An 11,826-nucleotide genomic window follows, 5' to 3' on the forward strand; every position below is an offset into this window, starting at 1 on the left:
TTAAATGAGGAAGCAGTGTTACCAACACAGGATGAAGTAATTGTGCTTTGAGTGGTAGTTTGACTCTCTCTCTCTCTCTCTCTCTCTCTCTCTCAGATGAAGAAGAGTATATTTTGAGCATTGTTACAGTTCTATCTGAAATCTAGGAGAGAGAAAGAGAGAGAGAGAGAGATTGAAAGAGAGAGAGAGAGAGAGAGAGAGAGAGAGAGAGAGATTGAAAGAGAGAGAGAGAGAGAGAGAGAGAGAGAGAGAGAGAGAGAGAGAGATTGAAAGAGAGAGAGAGAGAGAGAGAGAGAGATTGAAAGAGAGAGAGAGAGAGAGAGAGAGAGAGATTGAAAGAGAGAGAGAGAGAGAGAGAGAGAGAGAGAGAGAGAGAGATTGAAAGAGAGAGAGAGAGAGAGAGAGAGAGATTGAAAGAGAGAGAGAGAGAGAGAGAGAGACCCCTTTCCATCATAGGCTACTTTCCTGAGGGTGTAAGTTACGTCACTAGGGATGTGTGTATTAGTGGTGGAGGCTGGTGTTTCTCTCTCTCTCTCTCTCTCTCTCTCTCTCTCATTCTAACCAGCTTTTAGATATACAAGTCTCCATCATAATGGTAATAGTGGTAGTAGTATTAGAAGTAGTAGTAGTAGTAGTATCAGAAGTAGTAGTAGTAGTAAGACTCATCTAAATGTGGTGGGCCCTTCTTCCTCAGTCCATCCTGTTTCTTTGGGGGAGGGGAAGGGGAATGCTAGTACAACGGGCCGCCCCCCCCTCCCTATATCATACCTTTGCCATCGTGTGAAGGCGCCCCTCCTCTGCACCTCTTCTTAACAGGTAAATATTGCAACTCGTTATTATTTGCTCTGGTTGTGGTGTGTTTGGTGGGTGTTAGGGTAGAGATCAAATAGTAGCTAACAAACGAATTTATACGTACGTAAGGACAAGAACGTTTATTTATATAGAAAGCCTTGCTCCTGATTTCTTACCCTGTATGCATGTGATAAATTGCCAGGAAGATGATGATGATGATGATGGGTATGATAATGATGGTGTAGATGCTAATAGTCTTGATAATTTTGATGGTAATGGTGGTGGCTGTTGTTTTAATGTGTGATCTGGCAGAGGCATTTGCGGCAGTGAGTGTGGTGGTTGAGTGGTTGCGGGGGTATGCGGAATGCAAGAAGGCGTTGCAGTGCTGCCGGCTGTGGTGATGCTGTGGCAGGCGGTATCTGTCCAGTAGGCAGTGTGACATGGTAGTAAGAGTATTGCAACCCCAGGCTCGGCTGGAGGTGAACCCAGTAAACTGCAGACTTAAGTTAGCCCTCTGCAGTCCACCGTCCTGCCCTTTGCGGGACAGGGGTGTAGCTGAGGCACGTCTGTATAGCCAAGCAGTGTAGTCGCCGGGTTATATCAGTGCCATCATCTGAAGGCGTCCGTCTCCACCACCCTTGTGACACGGTTAAAAGGAGGAAATAGGTAGGGTGATCAGAACACAACACGCCACGCACGAACTTTGACCTTGACCCTTGACTTCGACCTTTCATCGATGTGCACCAAAACTTCGTCACCTACGGTACATCCTCCCATCCTCATACACGATGCATGTGCGAATATTGATCCAAGCCGGGGCGGGGATTCATGAGATAACCCCGAACCTGAGCTTTGCCTTTGACTCATGACCTTTGACCCTAGCCTTTGATCGCTGTGCGCCAGTATGGGGTCAGTTCTTTCCAGCTGAGCCCACAGTTTATGTGTCAAATATTAATCCAAGTCGAACTAGTTGTTACTGAAGTATTTTGGTTACATACATACATGTATAGAAACCAATTCAGCCACGTTGGCTACATGTGAAGCGTTGTTAAATAGCTAACCCACATCGCGTGGTGTGTTTCGGTGATGATAATTGTGATAATGAATATTGACTGTGATGACAAACATAATATACTCCTTCGCAACACCGAGGCACTTGTGCGTCATGTCTTCCAGCCTGCCATCATCACGGTGACACACAGCGACAACTTACACAAGGCGTGGACGGGAATATAGTGCTGCCTTCCTCTTCACCGCCACCCTTACCATACTACCCCTTCACCCTGCAGTATTGTAGTCATGATCCTGTCCTTCACCCCTCCTATTGATAAAAATAGTATTGTCACCATCCCGGTTCGTCTCACTCATCACCTCGTTTACCCCTTAATTTCCCCCTCCTTCCCCTCTTCCCTCTCCTCCCTCTCTTTCGGTTTCTTCTTTTCTTCCCTTCTCCCACCCCTTTGTCTCTCCTGCGTCACCGTCAAGGGAAGCACCTAGAAAGGGGTTTTTCCGCCAAGTCTTAGGGAAGGAGAGGGACAGAAGAATGAGATGATGAGGAAGTGAATTTCAAGAGAAGGGGCAAGTGTCGGAACTTACCGGCACCTGCTCAGTACGGAGACTTTATTTTTATTACCTCCGCCAAGGAGGTTATGTTTTCACCCCTGTCCGTTTGTTTGTTGGTTGGTTGGTTGGTTTGTGAGCAAGATTACACGAACACTATTGGACGGATTTCCACGAAACTTGGTAGAAGAATGGACCATGGCCCAGAATAGACTCCATGAAATTTTGGTGCGGATCTGGGTAAAGGTGCGGATCCAGGATTTTTTTTTTTCTCTCTCTCTCACTTTCTTTGACATTGCCAGATAGGTCGTTTTGTGACATTTTCGTAAATTTTTCACTGAATATTGCATGGTTCTTGATGGAAAAAATCAGGCATATTTAGGATGTTGGTATCTACGAATGTGTACAGTTTGGCGCGGATCCATGTAAAATTCCGGATCTAGCGGATTTAAATATGCTTTTATAGGGGGGTAGTCTTTTTCCAGCTGCGTGTTGGGCCTTGGCGGAGGTATGCGCTCTACTGATTGCCAGTCTAGTTATTTTATTTCTTTATTTACTTGAGGGGGTGTTCGCTCCCCTTGTTCGCCCCGACACCTCAACGTAGGGATAAAATGGAAGCCGCTGAAAAATCTATTACGCAAGATTTTCAAAACCTGTCTTCGCTGTGACGTAAAAGCAACGATTTCCTTATATAAATATCCTCCTAAGTCAGTGGTTCGCAACTCGTTTCAGGCCACGGACCACCAGCCCAGTTAAAAGAAATATCGTGGACCATTTCATTTTTGAGTAATGATAAATAAAGCATAGACAACAAACATTTTGGTTTGAAAAATATTTCTTAAATAGGAATAATACAATAAAATGAATGGCCAATTATTTATTTTGATAGAATTTTTCGTTCTGCATTTTCAGTAAATTTAAAAATATATGCACCAATCTCCAGTTTAATACCAAATATAGTGAACGTCCTGTGGACCACCCAAAAAGTCACCATGGACCACCAGTTGAGAAACACTGTCCTAAGTCATTCTGTAAGGTGTTAGCATTATAAAATTTGTTACTAACTCACGTCTTGACACCCACACCCCCCCCACACACATTATATAACGAGGGGATGAGGGGAAGAGAGGCTCTGTGTAAGGAAAGAGAGTGAGGAGAGGAGTTTGCGAGTTGTCCCTCTTGTGTGAGTAATCTCTCTCTCTCTCTCTCTCTCTCTCTCTCACACACACACACACACACACACACACACACACACACACACACACACACACACACACACACACACACACACACACACACACACACACACACACACACACACACACACACACAGATAATAAAGATAACTCAGAGGAAAAGGCAGACAGAGACAGAATTGTGGGATGCACGTTCAATATTTCGTTGATTAGATGCAGTTCGCTTTCAGCTCATAGATCAGAGTGGTGAAAGATTTAGTCCTGCTGTGAATTATCTTAGACTGATGATGATGATGATGATGAAGACGAATAGGAAAGAAGCTGTAGTGAATAGTGAAGTAAATGGCCTGTAATATCATCATCATCATCAGTATCAGTATTGCAACTTATCATTATCATCATCATCATCATCATCATTCACTCATTCACTCACTCACTCACTCACTTTCTGAAGTAGTTTTTCAATTTCGTGTATGCCCCTTTTCTCACGCGATGTTTATAATTTACTCATACACTTAAAGCTACAAATTAGATATTGTATATTGTTTTCATGTAACCTTAACACGACCTTCATTTGTGATAATTGATACGCAGCTGGTTGTAAGTTCAAGTTCAAACACATCTTATCTCAGTTTATGACATTTGTGGACGACGTTATGCATTTTATCTGAAGCACGATATTCACTCTCTTGCATAATCATATACATTTTGTTTTTCGTTAACTGTTGGTAGTCTGTAAGGAACGCATTGGCCTATTTCAGTAACTTATATAATGGATTCAGTAAACAGTGGATGGGATTCTGGAACATATTTACGATAGATTTCCTGTCGTAAGCCACATTTCTTTTCGTAGGAAGAACTAGAGACGTGGGAAATTATATACTTACCTTGCCCTGTCCTTCCTCCTAAAGAAAATATAAGGTGCCCCCCCAAAAAAAAAATAGTTGCAGTTCCAGGCTTATATGCATGTGAACTCAGTGGACTACAGGCTGAAGTTGTCCCCCTCCTGCAGCCCACTATCCTCTTTTCAGGGGGATAGGGAAGGAGGTAAGGGATGGGTGTATAACTGGGCAGCTCCACCTCCCAGTTATATCGGTGCCACCACGTGAAGGTGTCCCTCTCCAGCTGGTCAGAGTGAAGTGTGTCAGTGATCCATTGCCCCCTGAAGGCTTGAAGAGATTAGATATACAGTAAATACTTGATTGCCTAAAATAAATAAATAAAAACGGAACTACACCCCACTTCTTTCACTTTAACTTGGCCCAGAATTATGTCCTTTAGCAGCTTATTTCGCGTAGCTCAGTGGCCGAAAAAGATGCTGCTGCGGATCTACAACTTTTACATAGAACTTTTTCGTGACTAGCACCATATTGTAGTGTTGATCTGTTTTCACGGTTCTGTATTGAGGATGGAGGGACGGCAGTGTTAGGTCAAATTAGAGTAAAATGAATATACGTGTTATTACCTACTTTTATTGTTTTATGTCTCTTTAATCAGGTATTATTAAACCGGCATCAATGTGAGCAGTGTTATTCCTGTTTAGAAGCTGATAGTTGTGGATGCAGTAGCCTTGTGCTGTGAGGGTGCATGTGCAAAGCAGGGTAGTGGAAAGAAAATGACTGATAACTGTTAGAGACGACACGGCATTAGCACCCAAGTGAAAACGTGTGTGTGTGTGTGTGTGTGTGTGTGTGTGTGTGTGTGTGTGTGTGTGTGTGTGTGTGTGTGTGTGTGTGTGTGTTGGGGTGGGGAGGGTCGTCTTTTGCGCTTAGTAGAGTTGCTGCACCTCAGGGGACGGACTGCTTAGTCAGTGCCCAGAGCTGAATCCGTAAAAAGTATAGCCAGTAGTAGTAGCAGTAGTTTCTCTGTCAACACCAAACTACGTGCACAGGACACACTACACTTCCTATACAAAAAAAAAAAAAAAAAATGGCATCTCTTCACAAAGTATCGGAATCCCCAAGGGGGAGGGGACAAGCAAAGCCCCCACCATCCGCCCCTCTCCTGGTGACAACCAAGCGAGATGCCTGGAACTACTGTCTGACTCACTTCTTCATTTCTGCAGCATTCGCAGCCTTTCCTCTAACTTTCTCTCTGTTGGACACCATCACTCTTCCTCAAAACTTCACCTTCACTTCCTCACTGAGACTTAACTGTCTGAGGCGACAGATAGCAAACCCTTCTCTGTATCCTCCTACTTTCTTTATACTAATTTCAAAGCCAGAGGTGGCTGTTGTGTATGCTCGTATGTATGCAACAACATGTCTTGCTCTCGCGTTCCTGACCTTAAATCTTCTGAATTCTGAACTCTCTGGCTTCGGCTTTCTTGTTATCCGTGCTGTTTACGTATCCCTTGATTCTACTGGCTGAAAAATTCTTCGACCGTCTTCTAAGATGGAACACATCTTACTTATTTCTCCTTTCTCTGAAATCTCCATTCCAGGAGATTTCAATGTTCACCACCACCTTTCTCTCCTCCCCTTTCACTGATCCACCTGGTGAACAAGCCTACACCTTTTCTATCCTTAATGACGTAGAGCAGCTTAAAAACCACCCTACCCGTATCCCTGACCGCCTTGGAGAGAGTTCCACATACTTGACCTCTTCCTTACAACCAATTCTTGTGCTCACACGGTTAATCTTTTTTTTCCGTTGCTCTTCTCCGATCACAACCTTATCACCATAACCTGTCCTGTCACTCCAGTAAGGCCTGTGCACCCTTCCAAGAGGCGGCAGCTGTGGCACTTTGGAGCTGCTGATTGGGAGGCCCTCACGCACTACGTTTTATATTTTCCCTGGAATGATTATTGCATCCATGGCCGAGAACCATCTGAGTGTGCCTTGTGCATTACGGAGGTTATTCTCTCGGGCATGGAAGCATACATTCCTTTCTCATATTCTGTGACTATTGCCAAAAACCTTGGTTTAATGACGCTTGTTCTAATGCTGTCCACAACAAGGAGAAGGCCTACAAAAGATACTGAAGCCAACCCACCCCTGAATCTTATCTCTTTTATGTTTCAGCCCAGAATTGTGCTAAATCTGTTCTTCGGTCTGCTTAATAATAATTTCATTCTTACTAAATGCTTTGAGCTCTCCAAATCAAATTCTTCCCGCTCCTTCTGACATCGTGCCAAAAACCTTTCTAACAATCATCATCCATCCCTCCGCTTTTCCACTGTAATGTCACTGTAGCTATTTCTTCGACTGATAAAGCAGATCTCTTCGCTCAGACTTTCTCCTCCAGTTCCACCTTAGACGATGCCGGCACTGTTCCTCCATCACTTCCCCCCTGTAACTTCCTCATGACTGATATTAAAATTTCTTCAATTGATATATTTTCTGCCATCACAGGCCTCAGTACTAACAAGGCATATGGGCCTGATGGGGTCCCTTCTGTTGTCCTCAAGAACTGTGCTTCTGTGCATACACCCTGCCTAGGTAAACTCTTTTGCCTTTGTCAACTTGTACCTTTTCTTCTTGCTAGAAGTTTGCTTTCATTCAGCCAGTCCCAAAGAAGGGAGACCATTCCCATCCCTCTAACTACCGTCCAGTTACGTTAACATCCCTTGTTTCAAAACTTTTCGAGTCTATTCTTAACCAAAAAAAAAAAAAAAAAAAAAAAAAAAAAAAAAAAAATTTAACAAACTTCTTTCTGATCGTCAGTATGGGTTCCGTCAGGGACGCACCACTGGCGATCTTCTCACCTGCCTTTTAGACTCATGCTCATCCTCCTTTCGAGACTTTGGCGAAAGCTTTGCATTGCAGGTAGCATCTCAAAGGTTTTCGATCGAATCGGGCATAAATCTTTAATTTCCAAACCGCCCCTTTACGGTTACTGTCCTTCTATCTGTACCATATCTAGCTTCCTTTCTGATCGTTCTATAGCTGCTGTTGTAGACGGCTACTGTTCCTCTCCTTGAGCTATCAGTTGTGGTGTTCCACAGGGCTCGAGTCTGTCCTGTCACCAACTCACTTCCATTTAATCGTCAATAACCTTCTAAGCTGTACATCTAGCCCTATCCACTGATACGCTGATGATTCCACTCTTCACTTTTCCATTCGCTTAATGCAGCGTTCATCTTAGCAGTTACTTCAGCAAACAAGAGATGAGTCTATGTCACAGCTAATGTCTGACATGGCTCATATCTCTGATTGCGGTAAAAGTAATCTTGTTGTTTTTAATGCATCAGAAATTCATTTCTTACATTTATCAACCCGACAGAATCTTTCGGAGGATTATCCTCTAATTTTTAACAAAATGCAACTCAATCCTGCATCATCTTTAAGCATACTTGGGTTTCATTCTCTCGGGATTTATCTTGAAATGATCATATTACCTCTCTTGTAAAATCTGCTTCCAAGATTTTAAGTGTGCTAAGCCAACTCCGTGTCTCCTTTACCCCTGGACAGTTGTTGACTTTATACACGGGTTTTATTCACTCCTGTATAGGGTACAGCTCTCACGTCTTGGGAGACTTTCCACATACAGCACTTGTCAACAAAGTGGAATCAAAGGCTTTTCGTCTCATTAACTCTCCTCCTGTTGCTCGCTTTCTTCAACCTCTGTCTCTTTGCCGCACTGTTGCATCTTTATCTCCTTTCTGTCGCCACCTCAATGGTCACTGCTTTTCTGAACTGTCTGCTTGCATCCCTTCTCCACTGTGGTGGGCGCGTAGCACCCGTCTAGCAACAAACTCTCATACCTTTTCTGTCCATCTGTCTAATGCAAGAGTTAACCGCTACTCCCAGTCCTTCATGTATGCAACTGGTCAACTCTGGAACTGTCTTCCTCTATCTGTATTTCCTGCTGCGTATGATTTCCGGTCTTATAAACGCAGTGTGACCAGGCCTTCGCAATGAACGGATCTTGAATTTGGCTGTCTGTCATCTTGTTTTTGTTTTTTCTTGGAGGGAACAATTTGCGGGCTCCTGACCTTTGGTTCCTTTTTCTTTGCATAGAAAAAAAATAGTAGTAGTAGTAGTAGTAATGGTGGTGATGGTGATGGTGAAACAGTGAGTTGTATTTCATAATCGCAAAAACATGTCTGTACATTTCGTAAAGATGAGATAGTATTTAAATACTGAAAATAAGTAGACAGTAGTGCTAAGAATAATGTTTGTTTTTTTGTAATTGCTGCTTAGATCATTAAAGTAAAGTTAAGTATAAAAAAATATAATAAGGCCTTATATAAAATAACAGTCTATTGCCTATATGTAAAATAGAATGTTTGTACAGATAACTATGAAACTTATTTTGTGCTGTTCAACTCAAAAAAATTTAATAAAGCAAAGTATAGATGTAATGACGGAAGTTGCTGAAAGAAACAGAAGTCCATAACATAAAAACCTAGTATTGTATGTGTGAAAACGATGATAAAACTAATGACTGTTAAACCTTCAAAAAATAAATAGCTGAATAAAGAAGGGCCACACGTGTTTCCATGCCAGTGTGCTCCTTCTTATCCTGATGGCTGATTATTGGCTCCTCGAAAGAATACAATTAGCTGATAACCATTGATAAGAGAGAAAAACATTAGGAGACGAAGGACATCCATCTCTTATGTTAGGAATATCAGAAATGAAAATATGACTGTGAGAATTTACTAACCTTGTATATGTTCTTCTACGAGAGCTACGTAATGCTTGAGAAGTATATAATTAGCAGAAATTATTATTATTATTATTATTATTATTATTATTATTATTATTATTATTATTATTATTATTATTATTATTATTATTACGACCTGACCCGACCGTCACGCTAAGCAGAAGCAAATAACTTTACTCCTATTTAAAGTGGAGTTGCAATTCTTTCTGCATGTGATACAGTCATTCAGTAATTTTTGTTATCAACTAAAAACTCACTCATAAAGGCGTAGGAATCACGTGGAATCTCGAGTTTTCCAAGGGAGTGTTCGGCTCTAATCGGTGAATGCATCAGTTACGAAATCATATTTTAAAAGATTTTCTGTAGCAACACTGTGTTTTGGGAATCATTTTTTCATTCATTCATTGCCAGACGCCATGTATCCCAACCGGGGTGGCCAAGGGCTTAGAGTTAATTGTTTTACAGGGAGGGGCACTAATCCTCCACCAACCCCACCTGACACGTAGGGATGCCAACAGCATCTGGTGTTCCCAGGCGGTCACCCATCCAAGTACTAACCAGACCCAACGTTGCTTAACTTCGCTGATCGGACGGGAAGCGGTGTACTCAACGTGGTATGGCCATTGGACCACCACAGCCAACACAGGTAGTTAACTGGGTCTGGTTAGTGAGGCCCGGGTTCGAACCAAAAGTTTTTGGAATCAACTCCAGCAATTAAATATCGGAAATTCCGTGTATAATATTATATCAGAGGGAAATCTTGATAACGTGGCGCTCGCTTGCTCTTCACGTGCTCTCAAATTGGACTTTACTGGTTATTATTATTATTATTATTATTATTATTATTATTATTATTATTATCAGTAGTAGAAGTAGTAGTAGTAGTAGTAGGGGTGATATCAGTAGCAGCGGCTGTGCTAGATGAAAGGTGGGCGAATGTGGAAGCTTGCAGTACAGTCACTTGATAACACAGATTAGTCTTGTACAATGATCTGTGTACCCACTGGCGTGAGGGAAGTGGAAGGCAAGGCTGGAGGAAGGCCCACCAAAAGGACACTGGCCGGTTCAGCAGTGTGACGGTACATCATGACAGGTACACACTCCCGTCAGCCCCAGCACCTCACACCACCACCACCAGCTGTTAGAGACAAGGTTAAACACTCTTGCATTGATGAAGAAGAAGAGAACATAAAAGTCACATGAAGTGCGGTAATGGGCGTCATATATTGCTCCTAAATGCATTACTACGTGTGTGTGTGTGTGTCTAAGTTTTTATCCGATTTTAACCAAACAGAAAGGTTGATTGTCGGTCAAAGGATGAACGTCTTGTTTTGGAGAACGATAAAACGGTCAGAGTAACAGGGCCAGGTGAAAGTTTGACCTAGCAAGAATAATTTAAGCCGTTGTTATCCGATTTACACCGAACTTGGGGAGCGGACTGAGGGTAAGGCAGGAACGAAGAGGTTTGATTATGAGTACAGCCAAAGGTCGGAATCATAGGACAAAGTAGTTTTTCGACCGCGTCAGTGTGAACAAAAGAACTTAAAGGGAAAAAAAAAAAGTTATTGGAACCATACTTAGTGGAAGGGTGGCGAGGTCATATGGCAGGGTCAAATTAAGCTTTTTTTTTTTTTTTTGGTGGAAGGGTTTGGCAGATATGAAGGTATTTGATTTTTAGAGCAAGTGGTGGCAGGTGAAGGCAGGTCAAGGTCACAGGGCAAAGTCTGATGTTTGGTCCTTAGACTGTTTGGTAGTGCGGGTGTTGTACTTTTATTTTTTTTTTATGTAAGGAAGAAGGAACCACAGGCCAGGAGCCCCCTTCTGTTCAAATCACCATCTTCGTCATGGTACCTCCTGCATCTATGAGTGTAAAATAGGATTACGATAGTGAGTAATGTGATAAGGATGATGGGTGTGTAGTGTGGAAAGCAACAGATAGATAGATAAACACCTGGAGTCAGATGGATAAACACCTGGAGTCAGTCAGGTAGATAAACACCTGGAGTCAGATAGATAAACACCTGGAGTCAGATAGATAAACACCTGGAGTCAGTCAGGTAGATAAACACCTGGAGTCAGATAGATAAACACCTGGAGTCAGTCAGATAGATAAACACCTGGAGTCAGATAGATAAACACCTGGAGTCAGTCAGGTAGATAAACACCTGGAGTCAGATAGATAAACACCTGGAGTCAGTCAGATAGATAAACACCTGGAGTCAGATAGATAAACACCTGGAGTCAGTCGGATAGATAAACACCTGGAGTCATATTCCATGCTGTAACATAGCTTCCGAAAAGGCCTCTAGGATTGGTGCTGTTGGCTTTCCTTTGTATTCTTCTGTATTCTTCTGCGGTCCTTTGTATTCTTTTGTATTTGTCTGCATTCCTTTGTACTCTTGTATTCTTGGGCATTCATTTGTATTATTTTGTATTATGCGTTCCTTTGTATTCTTTTGCATTCCATTGACTTTCCTGCTACCCTCTTGTACTCATTTGCACTCCATTGACTGCAAATCCAAAGAGAGAATTTGTCTCCTCACCTGTTGCTGTGTCCTTCCCTTTGCATTCCTTTGCACCTCTATATTTCTTTGACTTTGTTTGAACTCCTTTGAACTCCAATGTGTTTCTTAGACGGCTCTTTGCAGTCATTAGTACTCTTAT

The 11,826-nt window shown here is 42.4% G+C and overlaps 1 protein-coding gene and 1 non-coding gene across 2 annotated transcripts in view; one reads left to right on the plus strand and one right to left on the minus strand.

The window, feature by feature from the left end:
• Positions 1 to 1,319: 1,319 nt before the first annotated feature.
• LOC145404868 (organic cation transporter protein-like) overlaps positions 1,320 to 11,826 on the plus strand; it is a 31,273-nt gene continuing 20,766 nt past the window's right edge. The window contains exon 1 of the mRNA XM_080276370.1: positions 1,320 to 1,440. The gene's annotated coding sequence lies outside the window, so the exon portion shown is untranslated. The remainder of the gene's footprint in view (positions 1,441 to 11,826) is intronic.
• LOC145405169 (5S ribosomal RNA) lies at positions 9,672 to 9,790 on the minus strand. The gene has a single exon (XR_013898271.1). It is a non-coding gene; the product is annotated as a 5S ribosomal RNA (ribosomal RNA).

The sequence above is a fragment of the Coenobita brevimanus genome, chromosome 65 (assembly GCF_032717465.1).
Source record: "Coenobita brevimanus isolate Jiangsu-jjx chromosome 65, ASM3271746v2, whole genome shotgun sequence".
Classification (NCBI taxonomy): Eukaryota; Metazoa; Arthropoda; class Malacostraca; order Decapoda; family Coenobitidae; genus Coenobita; species Coenobita brevimanus.